Consider the following 20,001-nt stretch of genomic DNA (forward strand, 5'->3'; position numbering starts at 1 on the left):
TTAATTCAGCCTTGATGTACAGCAAATTAAATGCCCCGGGTGAGGATGGAACTCACGACCTTAAGATTATGAGACTTACGCGCTACCTACTGCGCTACCGAGGCACGTTGGAAGTAACGTTACAGGAAACTTGGTAAGTCTCTCATATTAGAGATAGACAGTTTGCGCTTTCTCAAGAATCTGTTGTGTTGCTACACGTGCTTTCCCTACTTGCTAGATTAAACTGCTGCCGCAGCTTTTTCAACGGAACGCAGCACTGCCCGAGGTTACAGTACATCGCCCTTGCGGCACCTAAACACAGCGGCCTGTTGGGCCAGGCCGTCGTCAGAGTTCAGAAATAGCACGCGACCGTTCAAGTACGGTCTATTGCGTGCTGCGTGTATGGTTCTTCTCACAGCGAATCCCGCTATACATTCCTGAGGCTGACGCAGCTCAGGCGAAGAATCGGCGCGGCAGCATTATAGCGAGAACAGCAGAACGATGCATCGGCCGGGAATCGAACCCGGGCCGTCCGCATGCTAAGCGAGCATTCACCAATTTTTTTTTTTTTGTTCTCATTTCTTTCGTTGCATTTGTTGGGGGCGGACGTCCGATGGCGCCCGTTCATGTTCATCGTTGACTCGGTCTTTTATTACAGAGGGCAGATAACTCTCAGACCGAACACGCTGAGCTATCGTGCCGGCAAGCCTTAAGATTATGAGACTTACGCGCTGCCTACTGCACTGCTGAGGCACATGCCATTGAACCACCGATGCTCGACAAGCTGCCCGTGCTTCCCGAGTACTTTTCTGCAGGGGAAAGTGGGATTGCCACCCAGCGACGTCGGATACAACCGAAAAAAGTGCTACACACGCGGAGTGCTCCACTACACTGCCTTAAAACGAATGCTCATCTCTATCGTGTGAGTAACCTTGCGGCCGCGGCGGCTAGTCTTGCCCAAAGACGCAGCGTGCGTGGAGGCGCTACCCGAATGCGTGTGGATGCACCCTCCTACCTCGTAAAGCGCCTGCAGCTACTATCACCGTGGGCCGCTGCTGGCGGGCAGGAAGCCGACACAGCGGGGCGTTGCGAGCAGCGCCTGTGCGGTGGTGGTGTAATGGTGAGCATAGTTGCCTTCCAAGCAGTTGATCCGGGTTCGATTCCCGGCCGCCGCAAGTGGCGCTGGTTTTTTCGTATGAGTATGTGAGCCGCGTGCTGTTAAATGAAGGTTTTTTTCGTCGTAGCTCCACGCAGACCATCCTGTAGTATGTCCCGACTTGTCCCGACTTTGCTCGGCTGACGCGAAAGCTGACGCTTGGAATTCGCCCTTATCAAAAGGACAGGCACTATAAACGGCTGAGAGAGGCGAGGTGTGGAGAGGTACCAAAACGACAGGAAATCTGCGAAATTTTCTGCTAGTTGTTCTTAAAGAAAAAAACCGACGCAGTCGGTAGGACTCGAACCTACGCTCCCAGAGGGAATCTGATTTCTAGTCAGACGCCTTAACCACTCGGCCACGACTGCTCGTAACTGAAGTTTCCCTGGAATCGTGAAGAATCAAACCGGTCTGCGCAGAATGTTGACAGGAAACGAACTCCGTGCACTGATTACGGCAGGGTTACCATCGCTACGAGACGAGCCATTACGGAAACGTTAAAATCTTCGCCCGGACAGGGACTTGAACCCTGGACCCTTAGGTTAAAAGCCTAATGCTCTACCGACTGAGCTATCCGGGCTCACGCTCGTTGTGGATGGAGCGGCTGCAAGCAATGTAAATAACTGGAACGCGTGTGTAGGCGTACTACGGTAATTTCTGGCTTCTGGCGCAACTGGCGACTTCACCGACTTCCCACTGACGCTGGTAGCAGCCCAACAGCGGACCAGAGCCTCTTCTCCCTTTATTCCGGTGCCGACAGTAATTGCATCATGTGCCTGTTTTCCCCGATTACGTTCGGTCGAAGCTTCGGAAGGTGGGCGACAAACGACAGTTCGAAGGCCAAAACGTGGAGCGTTGTGTGCGCAAAAACTTCCGTTCCGGTACCGGGAATCGAACCCGGGCCTCCTGGGTGAAAGCCAGGTATCCTAGCCACTAGACCACACCGGATTTGCTCGATAAGCGTGAGGTTTTCTCCGTCTCCTCTCGTATTTCGTGCTGAATCTCGACTCAGTGCAGTTCTCCGTTTGCGAGCATATTTGCGCCTACAGACTGGCATGGCGCACAGCTCGAAATTGACTATTCATTATTTTACTCCTAACAAGGGAAGAGAAAGATCAAAGTTGTACGTTGTCATAATTGGAAATAAACATATTGACGCTGGGGCGTAGACTCCTTGTGGATAACGAACGACAATTAAGTTCGTTCCCTAGCAACAGCAACGCCGTTAATTCAGCCTTGATGTACAGCAAATTAAATGCCCCGGGTGAGGATCGAACTCACGACCTTAAGATTATGACACTTACGCGCTACCTACTGCGCTACCGAGGCACGTTGCAAGTAACGTTACAGGAAACTTGGTAAGTCTCTCATATTAGAGATAGACAGTTTGCGCTTTCTCAAGAATCTGTTGTGTTGCTACACGTGCTTTCCCTACTTGCTAGATTAAACTGCTGCCGCAGCTTTTTCAACGGAACGCAGCACTGCCCGAGGTTACAGTACATCGCCCTTGCGGCACCTAAACACAGCGGCCTGTTGGGCCAGGCCGTCGTCAGAGTTCAGAAATAGCACGCGACCGTTCAAGTACGGTCTATTGCGTGCTGCGTGTATGGTTCTTCTCACAGCGAATCCCGCTATACATTCCTGAGGCTGACGCAGCTCAGGCGAAGAATCGGCGCGGCAGCATTATAGCGAGAACAGCAGAACGATGCATCGGCCGGGAATCGAACCCGGGCCGTCCGCATGCTAAGCGAGCATTCACCAATTTTTTTTTTTTTTGTTCTCATTTCTTTCGTTGCATTTGTTGGGGGCGGACGTCCGATGGCGTCCGTTCATGTTCATCGTTGACTCGGTCTTTTATTACAGAGGGCAGATAACTCTCAGACCGAACACGCTGAGCTATCGTGCCGGCAAGCCTTAAGATTATGAGACTTACGCGCTGCCTACTGCACTGCTGAGGCACATGCCATTGAACCACCGATGCTCGACAAGCTGCCCGTGCTTCCCGAGTACTTTTCTGCAGGGGAAAGTGGGATTGCCACCCAGCGACGTCGGATACAACCGAAAAAAGTGCTACACACGCGGAGTGCTCCACTACACTGCCTTAAAACGAATGCTCATCTCTATCGTGTGAGTAACCTTGCGGCCGCGGCGGCTAGTCTTGCCCAAAGACGCAGCGTGCGTGGAGGCGCTACCCGAATGCGTGTGGATGCACCCTCCTACCTCGTAAAGCGCCTGCAGCTACTATCACCGTGGGCCGCTGCTGGCGGGCAGGAAGCCGACACAGCGGGGCGTTGCGAGCAGCGCCTGTGCGGTGGTGGTGTAATGGTGAGCATAGTTGCCTTCCAAACAGTTGATCCGGGTTCGATTCCCGGCCGCCGCAAGTGGCGCTGGTTTTTTCGTATGAGTATGTGAGCCGCGTGCTGTTAAATGAAGGTTTTTTTCGTCGTAGCTCCACGCAGACCATCCTGTAGTATGTCCCGACTTGTCCCGACTTTGCTCGGCTGACGCGAAAGCTGACGCTTGGAATTCGCCCTTATCAAAAGGACAGGCACTATAAACGGCTGAGAGAGGCGAGGTGTGGAGAGGTACCAAAACGACAGGCAATCTGCGAAATTTTCTGCTCGTTGTTCTTAAAGAAAAAAACCGACGCAGTCGGTAGGACTCGAACCTACGCTCCCAGAGGGAATCTGATTTCTAGTCAGACGCCTTAACCACTCGGCCACGACTGCTCGTAACTGAAGTTTCCCTGGAATCGTGAAGAATCAAACCGGTCTGCGCAGAATGTTGACAGGAAACGAACTCCGTGCACTGATTACGGCAGGGTTACCATCGCTACGAGACGAGCCATTACGGAAACGTTAAAATCTTCGCCCGGACAGGGACTTGAACCCTGGACCCTTAGGTTAAAAGCCTAATGCTCTACCGACTGAGCTATCCGGGCTCACGCTCGTTGTGGATGGAGCGGCTGCAAGCAATGTAAATAACTGGAACGCGTGTGTAGGCGTACTACGGTAATTTCTGGCTTCTGGCGCAACTGGCGACTTCACCGACTTCCCACTGACGCTGGTAGCAGCCCAACAGCGGACCAGAGCCTCTTCTCCCTTTATTCCGGTGCCGACAGTAATTGCATCATGTGCCTGTTTTCCCCGATTACGTTCGGTCGAAGCTTCGGAAGGTGGGCGACAAACGACAGTTCGAAGGCCAAAACGTGGAGCGTTGTGTGCGCAAAAACTTCCGTTCCGGTACCGGGAATCGAACCCGGGCCTCCTGGGTGAAAGCCAGGTATCCTAGCCACTTTTTTTTTTTTTTTTTTTTTTTTTTTTTTTTTTTTTTTTACGCCTTAACCACTTTTTTTTTTTTTTTTTTTTTTTTTTTTTTATAAATGCCTGCAATTCAGTCTCAGCTCATTATGAGCAAATGAAAGCGTAATTATTATTCCTCTAACAAATATGTCTATTGAAAAAAAAAAAATATTAAGGAACATCCACAACACAGCCACTTCAAAAGAAGTACACTACTGAAATTAAAATCCTAAAACATGACTATATAATGTAGACTGCTTTGTGAAATAAAGATTAAAAAAAAAAAAAAAAACAAAAAAAAAACACGGAAACTTCAGTCCTGGTGTAGAGAAGAAACATACATAAAGGCGGCAAATCCAGAAACAGTATAAAAGAAAATGGCTCACACAGGTGACCTTAGCCAACACCCTCTCTTTCAAATGTCAGGCTAAGCATATTGGCAAAATCATCTCGGAGGCCTGGCAATCGCAAGCGCTGCCAGTAAGCAGTAAGCATGTACTGCCGAAACGCTAGGTGTCCATCCTCTTCATGACAACTGTTGACAAAATGTACGAAATGGCCAATCAACCACATGACGGTATGGAGCTTCGTTCGCGGAAAAAAGGAAGAATCGGGCCGGACGATGATGTCAATAGTATAAGCGGCTTCAGCAGACCTAGTGACAAAGGCAAGTTGTTTCCTGAGCCAACGCCAATTAGCAAGGTGCCCACAGCAGGTGAATCGATGTTCAAGGGTATCCACGAGACCACACCGAGTACAGGTGTCCGTGTCAGAAAGACCAATACGGTGCAGTCGTACATTGGTGGGAACCAAATTATTTATTACCCTATACCACGTGGACGCCACGGCCATAGAGTGGATCGGCAGACTAACATTCTTCCAGACGTTCCTCCAGGACACAGATGGAGACGCCAGTTCTATTGGATTGGGACCGGCCAGCCCCTCCCAGCGGGCAATCAAGCCCTTGGTCGTTGGCACCGGTCGCCGCAAGAAGACGTCACCGAGGTAACTCACCGCAATGTAAAATTCCCGAATGTGTTTCAACTTAAAATTTAGGCGTCCGACATCGACAGGTGGAGCAAGGCTCGCCGGACGCACAACAGTAAAAAGCCTGGATGTAATCGAAGTCACTTCTTGCGTAACAATTAGAGTCGTTCGGCGGACGTACAAAGCAGACGCCTTGCGAGTAATGTCAGAGAGGCCCAAGCCTCCGGAGATACGCGGTTTCGTCATTACCTCGTAACGTAACTTGAATAGATGGCCCTTCCATATAAACCTGCTAGACAATTGGCGCAACCTTTTCGCCACCATCATGGGAAGTGGGAACAGCTGAGCAACATAATAAGCTTTACATAGAACGTAGGTGTCTAAAATTCTGACTTTTTGCAAAATGGTAGCAGAGCGCTGCTCATGGACCATCAGAGCCCCCTGTATCTTCTCGGTGACAGATTTCCAATTGAGAGCCGCCATTTTTAGAGGACACCGATCAATGATAATCCCCAAGGACGTATGGCGATCGACAACAGTGGCCCAAGGGACGTCAGCATCGCGAAATCCTCGAATATCAAGGAACTTACATTTACCCTGATTGAGACGCGCTCCAGAGACACGACAGTATGCATCAACTGCCCCTTTCAACAACGGGATATCATCACGTTGACGGAGGAGAACAACGACATCATCCGCATATGCCTTAACCGAGAGCTTCCCACCAGAGAGGGACATACCCTGAAGCTTGAGAGCAATAGTCCGAAGCAGCGGTTCCAGGGACAATACGAATAAAAACATAGAGAGCGGACTACCCTGAGGCACTCCGCGGCGGATAGCAATGGGCGGCGTCAGCTGCCCATTGACTGACACCCGAGCTGTTATTCCCCTATACAAATTGCCAAGAACACCACGTGATGAAGCGTTAAAACCTATTGTACCTAAAACACGATCTAAAAACACATGACTGACGTGATCAAAAGCCTTATGAAAATCAAGGAAGGCAAAGGCACAATGTACATTTGTAACCGCCGCAACCGAGACAACATCCCGATATTCGGCTATTGGTGTCAGAATAGATCTATCATGAAAACAACATTGATGTGCACCAATCACACCCCGAAGCAGAGAGGACAACCGGCTATTGAGCGCTCTAGCAGCTGTCTTGTAGTCAAAATTCAGCAATGTGAGCGGACGAAGATTGGCAGCAGATAAACGACCAGAAGACTTCGGAATTAAAACAATTTTCCCTACTTTAAAATCGGCAGGCACATCCATCCCCCTGACAATCTCATTTAAAATCTGCGTAAAAATGCCACCCAAAAGAGGCCAAAAACGGAGATAAAATTCTTTAGGCAGGCCGTCTGGACCCGGCGATTTACTGGACGGAGAGCGAGCAATAAAATCGAAAACCTCATCTACCTGGAACTCCCGGAGAAATTCGCCGTTCGCGTCAGGCGCGATCGTCGCAGTTAGATCCCCAAAGACATCATCCGAAAGAGACTCACCAGAATCATCGGCAGAATATAGACTAGTGTAATACTGATGAAGAGCACGAACCATTTCCTCCTGTGCAATAAGCTGTCGTCCATCATCCACCGTAAGAGAAGAGATGAAGGAGCGACGACGACGAGTGTGATGCCGTAGCAGGTGGTACAAGGATGTCAGCTCACCTTCAACAAGAGAGTGAGGTTTCGACTTGACTCGCAGACCATCCATCTGTCGTCGTTTAAGGCTCAAGAGCTTGGCTTTAATACTACGAACATCATGGATCCGCAGAGGAGAGGTACCCGCCGCGTCATATAGTTCACGCAGGACAGAGTAGTAATATTCATACGTGTTCTTAAAATCACGCGCCCTAGCAGCACAGTAGAAAATCAAAGTCTGACGAATCTTGGGCTTGGCAAACGCAGTCCACCAAACCAGCAAGGAGGGGTATCGCGGGACAGAGCGAAGACATCGCTCCCACACGCCACTTATAACATCATCCATAGCACTGTCGGCAAGGTGGGAAACATTTAACATCCACTGGGAACGATAAAGTTTTGCAGGTTGGTGACTAAGATTTACAGTGGCAGTAAAAGCACAATGGTCAGAAAAACTAGTAGGAATAACATCGACAGAAAGAATTTTATCACATAAAAAATCAGATAAATAGAATCTGTCGAGTCTACTGCATGAGGACGCGGTAAAAAACGTATATTTCACCAGGGTTGGATATTTGTGTTCCCAAACATCACGCAGATGCATCGTACGAACTAAGTCATGTAAATCACGGCAATAATTAAAATTGGGGGACTGGTCTGCAGGGCGTAAAACACAATTAAAATCGCCTCCGAGCAGGAGACTCCGAGGACTCTGGCGCAAAAGATAAATAAGCTCTTCTTTATAAAAGCGCGATCGAGCCACAGTGTGACCCGAACCAGAGGGGGCATACAAAACAATGAGGCGGAGTTCAAAAAGACGACAACCAATCCCACGGCCAGAGTCAAGGAATTCAACGTCAGTAATAGGAATGCCCTCTCGAAAGAAAAGAGCAGTTCCTGTTGAATATTCCGGCGCGACATTAAAAACAGTTTGAAATCCAGGTAGAGAGAGATCAGAAAACAACACTTCCTGCAAAAACACTACGTCCGCACAGGCGTCGTAAATAAACTGCCGCAAAGAGGCAATGCGAACGTCGGACTCAATACGGTTAACATTTAAGGTAAGAAAGGTGTATGCTTGAACCATAGAGAGAAAAGCGAGAAAACAAATCACCTACACCGACGCACCAGCGTCACAGTCCATAGCAGGGGTGACGGAGGCATCCGAGGGAGGGGGACTGCTACCCCGTTCCGTGGATCCCTTACGTTTCGGTTTTTTACGAACAGCATTAACGTTCGGCTGAACGCGTAACTTGCGTCGGCTGACGGGCAAGGAAACTTCAGCCGCCGGTGACGTAGGAGGGTCAAGTTCTGTATCCGACACCACCCGCGCCGGTCCACATGCGGGATCCGGGGTCGCGGGGGAAACATCCGACAAAACGGAATGGTCAACACCTGCACTAGCTTCCGGCAAACATGGACTGCACGGAGGCGAAACGTGAGCAGGAAGGTCCGAGGCCGCAGAGTTGGAAGGAAGCGGAGCAGCTCCGCTGGCAGAGGTATGGGGCAGCGAAGCAGGAAGTTGTCGCGGCTCCACTTGTTGTGACATCGAAGTCGGTTCGGAAGACGGCGCCAACAGGTCCGACCGACGACCCGACTCGAGAGAAGCTGCGTCGGAGGCCGGAGGGGCGCCAGCAGCCGCCACCGGAACCGCTACCTCAGGAGGGCAGGGAGCAGCTACAGTACACAGTGGCTCGGAGGATGCCGGTCGCTCGGACTGGGGCATCTCAGGGAGATCCTCATCCGTACTATTTCCATCGTGTGGGCGACGCCTCTTATTATTCAAAAGTGGCACACCCACCTGAGGGACAGACGGAACAACATCAGATTTAGCACGCAAAGGAGGAAATTCTGTGTCAGGGGTGCGCAAAACCTGTGGCGGGGCGCTACTACCACTGGACTGTGCTACACCAAGAGCAGAACCACCTGCAACGAGGTCAGCGACCGTTAACTTGCGACGCTGTTCGAGAGAATTTTTTAAAACAAAAACTCTCCGCGGACAGTCGGTACGCACGTGACCACTTTCATTGCACAAAAAACAGGTGCCAACCTGACCACTATATGTTACATGGACACGATATCCACCGATCTGCAGGTGAGATGGAATATTCTGCTTAACGTGCATTTCGACTGAACGAATACCACTGTAACATTGCAGGCGATGTTGGCTTGACCAGCGTTCAAGGCGAATGCTCTTTACATCACCATACTTCTGTAGACCCTCCTTAAGATAGACATTATCCACCTCCGGTGGAAGGTTGTAAACACGAACATTGGTATACGTGATGGAAGCATTGGAAAGCAGCACGGTACTTACAGAATCATCCCGATGCCGAAAGAGAACTTGATGACCATATTTAGAAAGAATTTTATCAACCTGAAGTGGGTCCATAAACTTAACAAAGAAAACATATAGTTCGGTATCAAAATAAGCAGTGTGCACCTGATCCGAATGAACACCAAAGGTATCTACCAACCAATCATGTATCTCAAGAGAACTAGGTTGCACATGGCGGGTTGACTTGTCAAAAGCAAAACTAACTGTAGCCTGACGAGGAATAACCTGGGACAACATTTTCAAAATATGCGGTCGAAACCGCTACACAAAAAACACTGAAATAAGGACAGAAAGTAACACAAGGTACGAAACAACGACGGAGAAACACTCTCAGAAGTTGCAACACAACACGTAAACAAAAACGATAGTCCACTATACGTAACGCTACGGCGGAGCGGAAGACTAGGCACGTCCACACTGCACGGCGTCTAAAGCGGAACTGTCTCCTGGGTGAAAGCCAGGTATCCTAGCCACTAGACCACACCGGATTTGCTCGATAAGCGTGAGGTTTTCTCCGTCTCCTCTCGTATTTCGTGCTGAATCTCGACTCAGTGCAGTTCTCCGTTTGCGAGCATATTTGCGCCTACAGACTGGCATGGCGCACAGCTCGAAATTGACTATTCATTATTTTACTCCTAACAAGGGAAGAGAAAGATCAAAGTTGTACGTTGTCATAATTGGAAATAAACATATTGACGCTGGGGCGTAGACTCCTTGTGGATAACGAACGACAATTAAGTTCGTTCCCTAGCAACAGCAACGCCGTTAATTCAGCCTTGATGTACAGCAAATTAAATGCCCCGGGTGAGAATCGAACTCACGACCTTAAGATTATGAGACTTACGCGCTACCTACTGCGCTACCGAGGCACGTTGCAAGTAACGTTACAGGAAACTTGGTAAGTCTCTCATATTAGAGATAGACAGTTTGCGCTTTCTCAAGAATCTGTTGTGTTGCTACACGTGCTTTCCCTACTTGCTAGATTAAACTGCTGCCGCAGCTTTTTCAACGGAACGCAGCACTGCCCGAGGTTACAGTACATCGCCATTGCGGCACCTAAACACAGCGGCCTGTTGGGCCAGGCCGTCGTCAGAGTTCAGAAATAGCACGCGACCGTTCAAGTACGGTCTATTGCGTGCTGCGTGTATGGTTCTTCTCACAGCGAATCCCGCTATACATTCCTGAGGCTGACGCAGCTCAGGCGAAGAATCGGCGCGGCAGCATTATAGCGAGAACAGCAGAACGATGCATCGGCCGGGAATCGAACCCGGGCCGTCCGCATGCTAAGCGAGCATTCACCAATTTTTTTTTTTTTTGTTCTCATTTCTTTCGTTGCATTTGTTGGGGGCGGACGTCCGATGGCGCCCGTTCATGTTCATCGTTGACTCGGTCTTTTATTACAGAGGGCAGATAACTCTCAGACCGAACACGCTGAGCTATCGTGCCGGCAAGCCTTAAGATTATGAGACTTACGCGCTGCCTACTGCACTGCTGAGGCACATGCCATTGAACCACCGATGCTCGACAAGCTGCCCGTGCTTCCCGAGTACTTTTCTGCAGGGGAAAGTGGGATTGCCACCCAGCGACGTCGGATACAACCGAAAAAAGTGCTACACACGCGGAGTGCTCCACTACACTGCCTTAAAACGAATGCTCATCTCTATCGTGTGAGTAACCTTGCGGCCGCGGCGGCTAGTCTTGCCCAAAGACGCAGCGTGCGTGGAGGCGCTACCCGAATGCGTGTGGATGCACCCTCCTACCTCGTAAAGCGCCTGCAGCTACTATCACCGTGGGCCGCTGCTGGCGGGCAGGAAGCCGACACAGCGGGGCGTTGCGAGCAGCGCCTGTGCGGTGGTGGTGTAATGGTGAGCATAGTTGCCTTCCAAACAGTTGATCCGGGTTCGATTCCCGGCCGCCGCAAGTGGCGCTGGTTTTTTCGTATGAGTATGTGAGCCGCGTGCTGTTAAATGAAGGTTTTTTTCGTCGTAGCTCCACGCAGACCATCCTGTAGTATGTCCCGACTTGTCCCGACTTTGCTCGGCTGACGCGAAAGCTGACGCTTGGAATTCGCCCTTATCAAAAGGACAGGCACTATAAACGGCTGAGAGAGGCGAGGTGTGGAGAGGTACCAAAACGACAGGCAATCTGCAAAATTTTCTGCTCGTTGTTCTTAAAGAAAAAAACCGACGCAGTCGGTAGGACTCGAACCTACGCTCCCAGAGGGAATCTGATTTCTAGTCAGACGCCTTAACCACTCGGCCACGACTGCTCGTAACTGAAGTTTCCCTGGAATCGTGAAGAATCAAACCGGTCTGCGCAGAATGTTGACAGGAAACGAACTCCGTGCACTGATTACGGCAGGGTTACCATCGCTACGAGACGAGCCATTACGGAAACGTTAAAATCTTCGCCCGGACAGGGACTTGAACCCTGGACCCTTAGGTTAAAAGCCTAATGCTCTACCGACTGAGCTATCCGGGCTCACGCTCGTTGTGGATGGAGCGGCTGCAAGCAATGTAAATAACTGGAACGCGTGTGTAGGCGTACTACGGTAATTTCTGGCTTCTGGCGCAACTGGCGACTTCACCGACTTCCCACTGACGCTGGTAGCAGCCCAACAGCGGACCAGAGCCTCTTCTCCCTTTATTCCGGTGCCGACAGTAATTGCATCATGTGCCTGTTTTCCCCGATTACGTTCGGTCGAAGCTTCGGAAGGTGGGCGACAAACGACAGTTCGAAGGCCAAAACGTGGAGCGTTGTGTGCGCAAAAACTTCCGTTCCGGTACCGGGAATCGAACCCGGGCCTCCTGGGTGAAAGCCAGGTATCCTAGCCACTAGACCACACCGGATTTGCTCGATAAGCGTGAGGTTTTCTCCGTCTCCTCTCGTATTTCGTGCTGAATCTCGACTCAGTGCAGTTCTCCGTTTGCGAGCATATTTGCGCCTACAGACTGGCATGGCGCACAGCTCGAAATTGACTATTCATTATTTTACTCCTAACAAGGGAAGAGAAAGATCAAAGTTGTACGTTGTCATAATTGGAAATAAACATATTGACGCTGGGGCGTAGACTCCTTGTGGATAACGAACGACAATTAAGTTCGTTCCCTAGCAACAGCAACGCCGTTAATTCAGCCTTGATGTACAGCAAATTAAATGCCCCGGGTGAGGATCGAACTCACGACCTTAAGATTATGACACTTACGCGCTACCTACTGCGCTACCGAGGCACGTTGCAAGTAACGTTACAGGAAACTTGGTAAGTCTCTCATATTAGAGATAGACAGTTTGCGCTTTCTCAAGAATCTGTTGTGTTGCTACACGTGCTTTCCCTACTTGCTAGATTAAACTGCTGCCGCAGCTTTTTCAACGGAACGCAGCACTGCCCGAGGTTACAGTACATCGCCATTGCGGCACCTAAACACAGCGGCCTGTTGGGCCAGGCCGTCGTCAGAGTTCAGAAATAGCACGCGACCGTTCAAGTACGGTCTATTGCGTGCTGCGTGTATGGTTCTTCTCACAGCGAATCCCGCTATACATTCCTGAGGCTGACGCAGCTCAGGCGAAGAATCGGCGCGGCAGCATTATAGCGAGAACAGCAGAACGATGCATCGGCCGGGAATCGAACCCGGGCCGTCCGCATGCTAAGCGAGCATTCACCAATTTTTTTTTTTTTGTTCTCATTTCTTTCGTTGCATTTGTTGGGGGCGGACGTCCGATGGCGCCCGTTCATGTTCATCGTTGACTCGGTCTTTTATTACAGAGGGCAGATAACTCTCAGACCGAACACGCTGAGCTATCGTGCCGGCAAGCCTTAAGATTATGAGACTTACGCGCTGCCTACTGCACTGCTGAGGCACATGCCATTGAACCACCGATGCTCGACAAGCTGCCCGTGCTTCCCGAGTACTTTTCTGCAGGGGAAAGTGGGATTGCCACCCAGCGACGTCGGATACAACCGAAAAAAGTGCTACACACGCGGAGTGCTCCACTACACTGCCTTAAAACGAATGCTCATCTCTATCGTGTGAGTAACCTTGCGGCCGCGGCGGCTAGTCTTGCCCAAAGACGCAGCGTGCGTGGAGGCGCTACCCGAATGCGTGTGGATGCACCCTCCTACCTCGTAAAGCGCCTGCAGCTACTATCACCGTGGGCCGCTGCTGGCGGGCAGGAAGCCGACACAGCGGGGCGTTGCGAGCAGCGCCTGTGCGGTGGTGGTGTAATGGTGAGCATAGTTGCCTTCCAAACAGTTGATCCGGGTTCGATTCCCGGCCGCCGCAAGTGGCGCTGGTTTTTTCGTATGAGTATGTGAGCCGCGTGCTGTTAAATGAAGGTTTTTTTCGTCGTAGCTCCACGCAGACCATCCTGTAGTATGTCCCGACTTGTCCCGACGCGAAAGCTGACGCTTGGAATTCGCCCTTATCAAAAGGACAGGCACTATAAACGGCTGAGAGAGGCGAGGTGTGGAGAGGTACCAAAACGACAGGCAATCTGCAAAATTTTCTGCTCGTTGTTCTTAAAGAAAAAAACCGACGCAGTCGGTAGGACTCGAACCTACGCTCCCAGAGGGAATCTGATTTCTAGTCAGACGCCTTAACCACTCGGCCACGACTGCTCGTAACTGAAGTTTCCCTGGAATCGTGAAGAATCAAACCGGTCTGCGCAGAATGTTGACAGGAAACGAACTCCGTGCACTGATTACGGCAGGGTTACCATCGCTACGAGACGAGCCATTACGGAAACGTTAAAATCTTCGCCCGGACAGGGACTTGAACCCTGGACCCTTAGGTTAAAAGCCTAATGCTCTACCGACTGAGCTATCCGGGCTCACGCTCGTTGTGGATGGAGCGGCTGCAAGCAATGTAAATAACTGGAACGCGTGTGTAGGCGTACTACGGTAATTTCTGGCTTCTGGCGCAACTGGCGACTTCACCGACTTCCCACTGACGCTGGTAGCAGCCCAACAGCGGACCAGAGCCTCTTCTCCCTTTATTCCGGTGCCGACAGTAATTGCATCATGTGCCTGTTTTCCCCGATTACGTTCGGTCGAAGCTTCGGAAGGTGGGCGACAAACGACAGTTCGAAGGCCAAAACGTGGAGCGTTGTGTGCGCAAAAACTTCCGTTCCGGTACCGGGAATCGAACCCGGGCCTCCTGGGTGAAAGCCAGGTATCCTAGCCACTAGACCACACCGGATTTGCTCGATAAGCGTGAGGTTTTCTCCGTCTCCTCTCGTATTTCGTGCTGAATCTCGACTCAGTGCAGTTCTCCGTTTGCGAGCATATTTGCGCCTACAGACTGGCATGGCGCACAGCTCGAAATTGACTATTCATTATTTTACTCCTAACAAGGGAAGAGAAAGATCAAAGTTGTACGTTGTCATAATTGGAAATAAACATATTGACGCTGGGGCGTAGACTCCTTGTGGATAACGAACGACAATTAAGTTCGTTCCCTAGCAACAGCAACGCCGTTAATTCAGCCTTGATGTACAGCAAATTAAATGCCCCGGGTGAGGATCGAACTCACGACCTTAAGATTATGACACTTACGCGCTACCTACTGCGCTACCGAGGCACGTTGCAAGTAACGTTACAGGAAACTTGGTAAGTCTCTCATATTAGAGATAGACAGTTTGCGCTTTCTCAAGAATCTGTTGTGTTGCTACACGTGCTTTCCCTACTTGCTAGATTAAACTGCTGCCGCAGCTTTTTCAACGGAACGCAGCACTGCCCGAGGTTACAGTACATCGCCATTGCGGCACCTAAACACAGCGGCCTGTTGGGCCAGGCCGTCGTCAGAGTTCAGAAATAGCACGCGACCGTTCAAGTACGGTCTATTGCGTGCTGCGTGTATGGTTCTTCTCACAGCGAATCCCGCTATACATTCCTGAGGCTGACGCAGCTCAGGCGAAGAATCGGCGCGGCAGCATTATAGCGAGAACAGCAGAACGATGCATCGGCCGGGAATCGAACCCGGGCCGTCCGCATGCTAAGCGAGCATTCACCAATTTTTTTTTTTTTGTTCTCATTTCTTTCGTTGCATTTGTTGGGGGCGGACGTCCGATGGCGCCCGTTCATGTTCATCGTTGACTCGGTCTTTTATTACAGAGGGCAGATAACTCTCAGACCGAACACGCTGAGCTATCGTGCCGGCAAGCCTTAAGATTATGAGACTTACGCGCTGCCTACTGCACTGCTGAGGCACATGCCATTGAACCACCGATGCTCGACAAGCTGCCCGTGCTTCCCGAGTACTTTTCTGCAGGGGAAAGTGGGATTGCCACCCAGCGACGTCGGATACAACCGAAAAAAGTGCTACACACGCGGAGTGCTCCACTACACTGCCTTAAAACGAATGCTCATCTCTATCGTGTGAGTAACCTTGCGGCCGCGGCGGCTAGTCTTGCCCAAAGACGCAGCGTGCGTGGAGGCGCTACCCGAATGCGTGTGGATGCACCCTCCTACCTCGTAAAGCGCCTGCAGCTACTATCACCGTGGGCCGCTGCTGGCGGGCAGGAAGCCGACACAGCGGGGCGTTGCGAGCAGCGCCTGTGCGGTGGTGGTGTAATGGTGAGCATAGTTGCCTTCCAAACAGTTGATCCGGGTTCGATTCCCGGCCGCCGCAAGTGGCGCTGGTTTTTTCGTATGAGTATGTGAGCCGCGTGCTGTTAAATGAAGGTTTTTTTCGTCGTAGCTCCACGCAGACCATCCTGTAGTATGTCCCGACTTGTCCCGACGCGAAAGCTGACGCTTGGAATTCGCCCTTATCAAAAGGACAGGCACTATAAACGGCTGAGAGAGGCGAGGTGTGGAGAGGTACCAAAACGACAGGCAATCTGCAAAATTTTCTGCTCGTTGTTCTTAAAGAAAAAAACCGACGCAGTCGGTAGGACTCGAACCTACGCTCCCAGAGGGAATCTGATTTCTAGTCAGACGCCTTAACCACTCGGCCACGACTGCTCGTAACTGAAGTTTCCCTGGAATCGTGAAGAATCAAACCGGTCTGCGCAGAATGTTGACAGGAAACGAACTCCGTGCACTGATTACGGCAGGGTTACCATCGCTACGAGACGAGCCATTACGGAAACGTTAAAATCTTCGCCCGGATAGGGACTTGAACCCTGGACCCTTAGGTTAAAAGCCTAATGCTCTACCGACTGAGCTATCCGGGCTCACGCTCGTTGTGGATGGAGCGGCTGCAAGCAATGTAAATAACTGGAACGCGTGTGTAGGCGTACTACGGTAATTTCTGGCTTCTGGCGCAACTGGCGACTTCACCGACTTCCCACTGACGCTGGTAGCAGCCCAACAGCGGACCAGAGCCTCTTCTCCCTTTATTCCGGTGCCGACAGTAATTGCATCATGTGCCTGTTTTCCCCGATTACGTTCGGTCGAAGCTTCGGAAGGTGGGCGACAAACGACAGTTCGAAGGCCAAAACGTGGAGCGTTGTGTGCGCAAAAACTTCCGTTCCGGTACCGGGAATCGAACCCGGGCCTCCTGGGTGAAAGCCAGGTATCCTAGCCACTAGACCACACCGGATTTGCTCGATAAGCGTGAGGTTTTCTCCGTCTCCTCTCGTATTTCGTGCTGAATCTCGACTCAGTGCAGTTCTCCGTTTGCGAGCATATTTGCGCCTACAGACTGGCATGGCGCACAGCTCGAAATTGACTATTCATTATTTTACTCCTAACAAGGGAAGAGAAAGATCAAAGTTGTACGTTGTCATAATTGGAAATAAACATATTGACGCTGGGGCGTAGACTCCTTGTGGATAACGAACGACAATTAAGTTCGTTCCCTAGCAACAGCAACGCCGTTAATTCAGCCTTGATGTACAGCAAATTAAATGCCCCGGGTGAGGATCGAACTCACGACCTTAAGATTATGAGACTTACGCGCTACCTACTGCGCTACCGAGGCACGTTGCAAGTAACGTTACAGGAAACTTGGTAAGTCTCTCATATTAGAGATAGACAGTTTGCGCTTTCTCAAGAATCTGTTGTGTTGCTACACGTGCTTTCCCTACTTGCTAGATTAAACTGCTGCCGCAGCTTTTTCAACGGAACGCAGCACTGCCCGAGGTTACAGTACATCGCCCTTGCGGCACCTAAACACAGCGGCCTGTTGGGCCAGGCCGTCGTCAGAGTTCAGAAATAGCACGCGACCGTTCAAGTACGGTCTATTGCGTGCTGCGTGTATGGTTCTTCTCACAGCGAATCCCGCTATACATTCCTGAGGCTGACGCAGCTCAGGCGAAGAATCGGCGCGGCAGCATTATAGCGAGAACAGCAGAACGATGCATCGGCCGGGAATCGAACCCGGGCCGTCCGCATGCTAAGCGAGCATTCACCAATTTTTTTTTTTTTGTTCTCATTTCTTTCGTTGCATTTGTTGGGGGCGGACGTCCGATGGCGCCCGTTCATGTTCATCGTTGACTCGGTCTTTTATTACAGAGGGCAGATAACTCTCAGACCGAACACGCTGAGCTATCGTGCCGGCAAGCCTTAAGATTATGAGACTTACGCGCTGCCTACTGCACTGCTGAGGCACATGCAATTGAACCACCGATGCTCGACAAGCTGCCCGTGCTTCCCGAGTACTTTTCTGCAGGGGAAAGTGGGATTGCCACCCAGCGACGTCGGATACAACCGAAAAAAGTGCTACACACGCGGAGTGCTCCACTACACTGCCTTAAAACGAATGCTCATCTCTATCGTGTGAGTAACCTTGCGGCCGCGGCGGCTAGTCTTGCCCAAAGACGCAGCGTGCGTGGAGGCGCTACCCGAATGCGTGTGGATGCACCCTCCTACCTCGTAAAGCGCCTGCAGCTACTATCACCGTGGGCCGCTGCTGGCGGGCAGGAAGCCGACACAGCGGGGCGTTGCGAGCAGCGCCTGTGCGGTGGTGGTGTAATGGTGAGCATAGTTGCCTTCCAAACAGTTGATCCGGGTTCGATTCCCGGCCGCCGCAAGTGGAGCTGGTTTTTTCGTATGAGTATGTGAGCCGCGTGCTGTTAAATGAAGGTTTTTTTCGTCGTAGCTCCACGCAGACCATCCTGTAGTATGTCCCGACTTGTCCCGACTTTGCTCGGCTGACGCGAAAGCTGACGCTTGGAATTCGCCCTTATCAAAAGGACAGGCACTATAAACGGCTGAGAGAGGCGAGGTGTGGAGAGGTACCAAAACGACAGGCAATCTGCAAAATTTTCTGCTCGTTGTTCTTAAAGAAAAAAACCGACGCAGTCGGTAGGACTCGAACCTACGCTCCCAGAGGGAATCTGATTTCTAGTCAGACGCCTTAACCACTCGGCCACGACTGCTCGTAACTGAAGTTTCCCTGGAATCGTGAAGAATCAAACCGGTCTGCGCAGAATGTTGACAGGAAACGAACTCCGTGCACTGATTACGGCAGGGTTACCATCGCTACGAGACGAGCCATTACGGAAACGTTAAAATCTTCGCCCGGACAGGGACTTGAACCCTGGACCCTTAGGTTAAAAGCCTAATGCTCTACCGACTGAGCTATCCGGGCTCACGCTCGTTGTGGATGGAGCGGCTGCAAGCAATGTAAATAACTGGAACGCGTGTGTAGGCGTACTACGGTAATTTCTGGCTTCTGGCGCAACTGGCGACTTCACCGACTTCCCACTGACGCTGGTAGCAGCCCAACAGCGGACCAGAGCCTCTTCTCCCTTTATTCCGGTGCCGACAGTAATTGCATCATGTGCCTGTTTTCCCCGATTACGTTCGGTCGAAGCTTCGGAAGGTGGGCGACAAACGACAGTTCGAAGGCCAAAACGTGGAGCGTTGTGTGCGCAAAAAATTCCGTTCCGGTACCGGGAATCGAACCCGGGCCTCCTGGGTGAAAGCCAGGTATCCTAGCCACTAGACCACACCGGATTTGCTCGATAAGCGTGAGGTTTTCTCCGTCTCCTCTCGTATTTCGTGCTGAATCTCGACTCAGTGCAGTTCTCCGTTTGCGAGCATATTTGCGCCTACAGACTGGCATGGCGCACAGCTCGAAATTGACTATTCATTATTTTACTCCTAACAAGGGAAGAGAAAGATCAAAGTTGTACGTTGTCATAATTGGAAATAAACATATTGACGCTGGGGCGTAGACTCCTTGTGGATAACGAACGACAATTAAGTTCGTTCCCTAGCAACAGCAACGCCGTTAATTCAGCCTTGATGTACAGCAAATTAAATGCCCCGGGTGAGGATCGAACTCACGACCTTAAGATTATGAGACTTACGCGCTACCTACTGCGCTACCGAGGCACGTTGCAAGTAACGTTACAGGAAACTTGGTAAGTCTCTCATATTAGAGATAGACAGTTTGCGCTTTCTCAAGAATCTGTTGTGTTGCTACACGTGCTTTCCCTACTTGCTAGATTAAACTGCTGCCGCAGCTTTTTCAACGGAACGCAGCACTGCCCGAGGTTACAGTACATCGCCCTTGCGGCACCTAAACACAGCGGCCTGTTGGGCCAGGCCGTCGTCAGAGTTCAGAAATAGCACGCGACCGTTCAAGTACGGTCTATTGCGTGCTGCGTGTATGGTTCTTCTCACAGCGAATCCCGCTATACATT

At 51.0% G+C, this 20,001-nt stretch overlaps 30 non-coding genes across 30 annotated transcripts; 6 read left to right on the forward strand and 24 right to left on the reverse strand.

Annotated features, from left to right (window-relative positions):
- Window positions 1–31: 31 nt before the first annotated feature.
- Trnam-cau (transfer RNA methionine (anticodon CAU)) lies at window positions 32–104 on the reverse strand. The gene has a single exon. It is a non-coding gene; the product is annotated as a tRNA-Met (tRNA).
- A 978-nt stretch (window positions 105–1,082) lies between these two features.
- Window positions 1,083–1,154, forward strand: Trnag-ucc (transfer RNA glycine (anticodon UCC)). Its single transcript has one exon. It is a non-coding gene; the product is annotated as a tRNA-Gly (tRNA).
- Window positions 1,155–1,421: 267 nt separating this feature from the next.
- Trnas-aga (transfer RNA serine (anticodon AGA)) lies at window positions 1,422–1,503 on the reverse strand. Its single transcript has one exon. It is a non-coding gene; the product is annotated as a tRNA-Ser (tRNA).
- A 139-nt stretch (window positions 1,504–1,642) lies between these two features.
- Trnak-uuu (transfer RNA lysine (anticodon UUU)) lies at window positions 1,643–1,715 on the reverse strand. The gene has a single exon. It is a non-coding gene; the product is annotated as a tRNA-Lys (tRNA).
- Window positions 1,716–2,011: 296 nt separating this feature from the next.
- Trnae-uuc (transfer RNA glutamic acid (anticodon UUC)) lies at window positions 2,012–2,083 on the reverse strand. The gene has a single exon. It is a non-coding gene; the product is annotated as a tRNA-Glu (tRNA).
- A 308-nt stretch (window positions 2,084–2,391) lies between these two features.
- On the reverse strand, window positions 2,392–2,464 carry Trnam-cau (transfer RNA methionine (anticodon CAU)). The gene has a single exon. It is a non-coding gene; the product is annotated as a tRNA-Met (tRNA).
- Window positions 2,465–3,443: 979 nt separating this feature from the next.
- On the forward strand, window positions 3,444–3,515 carry Trnag-ucc (transfer RNA glycine (anticodon UCC)). Its single transcript has one exon. It is a non-coding gene; the product is annotated as a tRNA-Gly (tRNA).
- A 267-nt stretch (window positions 3,516–3,782) lies between these two features.
- Window positions 3,783–3,864, reverse strand: Trnas-aga (transfer RNA serine (anticodon AGA)). The gene has a single exon. It is a non-coding gene; the product is annotated as a tRNA-Ser (tRNA).
- A 139-nt stretch (window positions 3,865–4,003) lies between these two features.
- Trnak-uuu (transfer RNA lysine (anticodon UUU)) lies at window positions 4,004–4,076 on the reverse strand. Its single transcript has one exon. It is a non-coding gene; the product is annotated as a tRNA-Lys (tRNA).
- Window positions 4,077–10,204: 6,128 nt separating this feature from the next.
- Trnam-cau (transfer RNA methionine (anticodon CAU)) lies at window positions 10,205–10,277 on the reverse strand. Its single transcript has one exon. It is a non-coding gene; the product is annotated as a tRNA-Met (tRNA).
- Window positions 10,278–11,256: 979 nt separating this feature from the next.
- Trnag-ucc (transfer RNA glycine (anticodon UCC)) lies at window positions 11,257–11,328 on the forward strand. Its single transcript has one exon. It is a non-coding gene; the product is annotated as a tRNA-Gly (tRNA).
- A 267-nt stretch (window positions 11,329–11,595) lies between these two features.
- On the reverse strand, window positions 11,596–11,677 carry Trnas-aga (transfer RNA serine (anticodon AGA)). Its single transcript has one exon. It is a non-coding gene; the product is annotated as a tRNA-Ser (tRNA).
- A 139-nt stretch (window positions 11,678–11,816) lies between these two features.
- Trnak-uuu (transfer RNA lysine (anticodon UUU)) lies at window positions 11,817–11,889 on the reverse strand. The gene has a single exon. It is a non-coding gene; the product is annotated as a tRNA-Lys (tRNA).
- A 296-nt stretch (window positions 11,890–12,185) lies between these two features.
- Window positions 12,186–12,257, reverse strand: Trnae-uuc (transfer RNA glutamic acid (anticodon UUC)). The gene has a single exon. It is a non-coding gene; the product is annotated as a tRNA-Glu (tRNA).
- Window positions 12,258–12,565: 308 nt separating this feature from the next.
- Window positions 12,566–12,638, reverse strand: Trnam-cau (transfer RNA methionine (anticodon CAU)). Its single transcript has one exon. It is a non-coding gene; the product is annotated as a tRNA-Met (tRNA).
- Window positions 12,639–13,616: 978 nt separating this feature from the next.
- Window positions 13,617–13,688, forward strand: Trnag-ucc (transfer RNA glycine (anticodon UCC)). Its single transcript has one exon. It is a non-coding gene; the product is annotated as a tRNA-Gly (tRNA).
- Window positions 13,689–13,941: 253 nt separating this feature from the next.
- Trnas-aga (transfer RNA serine (anticodon AGA)) lies at window positions 13,942–14,023 on the reverse strand. The gene has a single exon. It is a non-coding gene; the product is annotated as a tRNA-Ser (tRNA).
- Window positions 14,024–14,162: 139 nt separating this feature from the next.
- Window positions 14,163–14,235, reverse strand: Trnak-uuu (transfer RNA lysine (anticodon UUU)). The gene has a single exon. It is a non-coding gene; the product is annotated as a tRNA-Lys (tRNA).
- Window positions 14,236–14,531: 296 nt separating this feature from the next.
- Window positions 14,532–14,603, reverse strand: Trnae-uuc (transfer RNA glutamic acid (anticodon UUC)). Its single transcript has one exon. It is a non-coding gene; the product is annotated as a tRNA-Glu (tRNA).
- Window positions 14,604–14,911: 308 nt separating this feature from the next.
- Trnam-cau (transfer RNA methionine (anticodon CAU)) lies at window positions 14,912–14,984 on the reverse strand. The gene has a single exon. It is a non-coding gene; the product is annotated as a tRNA-Met (tRNA).
- Window positions 14,985–15,962: 978 nt separating this feature from the next.
- On the forward strand, window positions 15,963–16,034 carry Trnag-ucc (transfer RNA glycine (anticodon UCC)). The gene has a single exon. It is a non-coding gene; the product is annotated as a tRNA-Gly (tRNA).
- A 253-nt stretch (window positions 16,035–16,287) lies between these two features.
- Window positions 16,288–16,369, reverse strand: Trnas-aga (transfer RNA serine (anticodon AGA)). The gene has a single exon. It is a non-coding gene; the product is annotated as a tRNA-Ser (tRNA).
- Window positions 16,370–16,508: 139 nt separating this feature from the next.
- Window positions 16,509–16,581, reverse strand: Trnak-uuu (transfer RNA lysine (anticodon UUU)). The gene has a single exon. It is a non-coding gene; the product is annotated as a tRNA-Lys (tRNA).
- A 296-nt stretch (window positions 16,582–16,877) lies between these two features.
- Trnae-uuc (transfer RNA glutamic acid (anticodon UUC)) lies at window positions 16,878–16,949 on the reverse strand. Its single transcript has one exon. It is a non-coding gene; the product is annotated as a tRNA-Glu (tRNA).
- Window positions 16,950–17,257: 308 nt separating this feature from the next.
- Trnam-cau (transfer RNA methionine (anticodon CAU)) lies at window positions 17,258–17,330 on the reverse strand. The gene has a single exon. It is a non-coding gene; the product is annotated as a tRNA-Met (tRNA).
- A 978-nt stretch (window positions 17,331–18,308) lies between these two features.
- Trnag-ucc (transfer RNA glycine (anticodon UCC)) lies at window positions 18,309–18,380 on the forward strand. Its single transcript has one exon. It is a non-coding gene; the product is annotated as a tRNA-Gly (tRNA).
- Window positions 18,381–18,647: 267 nt separating this feature from the next.
- Window positions 18,648–18,729, reverse strand: Trnas-aga (transfer RNA serine (anticodon AGA)). The gene has a single exon. It is a non-coding gene; the product is annotated as a tRNA-Ser (tRNA).
- A 139-nt stretch (window positions 18,730–18,868) lies between these two features.
- Window positions 18,869–18,941, reverse strand: Trnak-uuu (transfer RNA lysine (anticodon UUU)). The gene has a single exon. It is a non-coding gene; the product is annotated as a tRNA-Lys (tRNA).
- Window positions 18,942–19,237: 296 nt separating this feature from the next.
- On the reverse strand, window positions 19,238–19,309 carry Trnae-uuc (transfer RNA glutamic acid (anticodon UUC)). The gene has a single exon. It is a non-coding gene; the product is annotated as a tRNA-Glu (tRNA).
- A 308-nt stretch (window positions 19,310–19,617) lies between these two features.
- On the reverse strand, window positions 19,618–19,690 carry Trnam-cau (transfer RNA methionine (anticodon CAU)). Its single transcript has one exon. It is a non-coding gene; the product is annotated as a tRNA-Met (tRNA).
- Between the last annotated feature and the right edge of the window lie 311 nt (window positions 19,691–20,001).

The sequence above is a fragment of the Schistocerca serialis genome, chromosome 4 (genome assembly GCF_023864345.2).
Source record: "Schistocerca serialis cubense isolate TAMUIC-IGC-003099 chromosome 4, iqSchSeri2.2, whole genome shotgun sequence".
NCBI classification, from domain to species: domain Eukaryota; kingdom Metazoa; phylum Arthropoda; class Insecta; order Orthoptera; family Acrididae; genus Schistocerca; species Schistocerca serialis.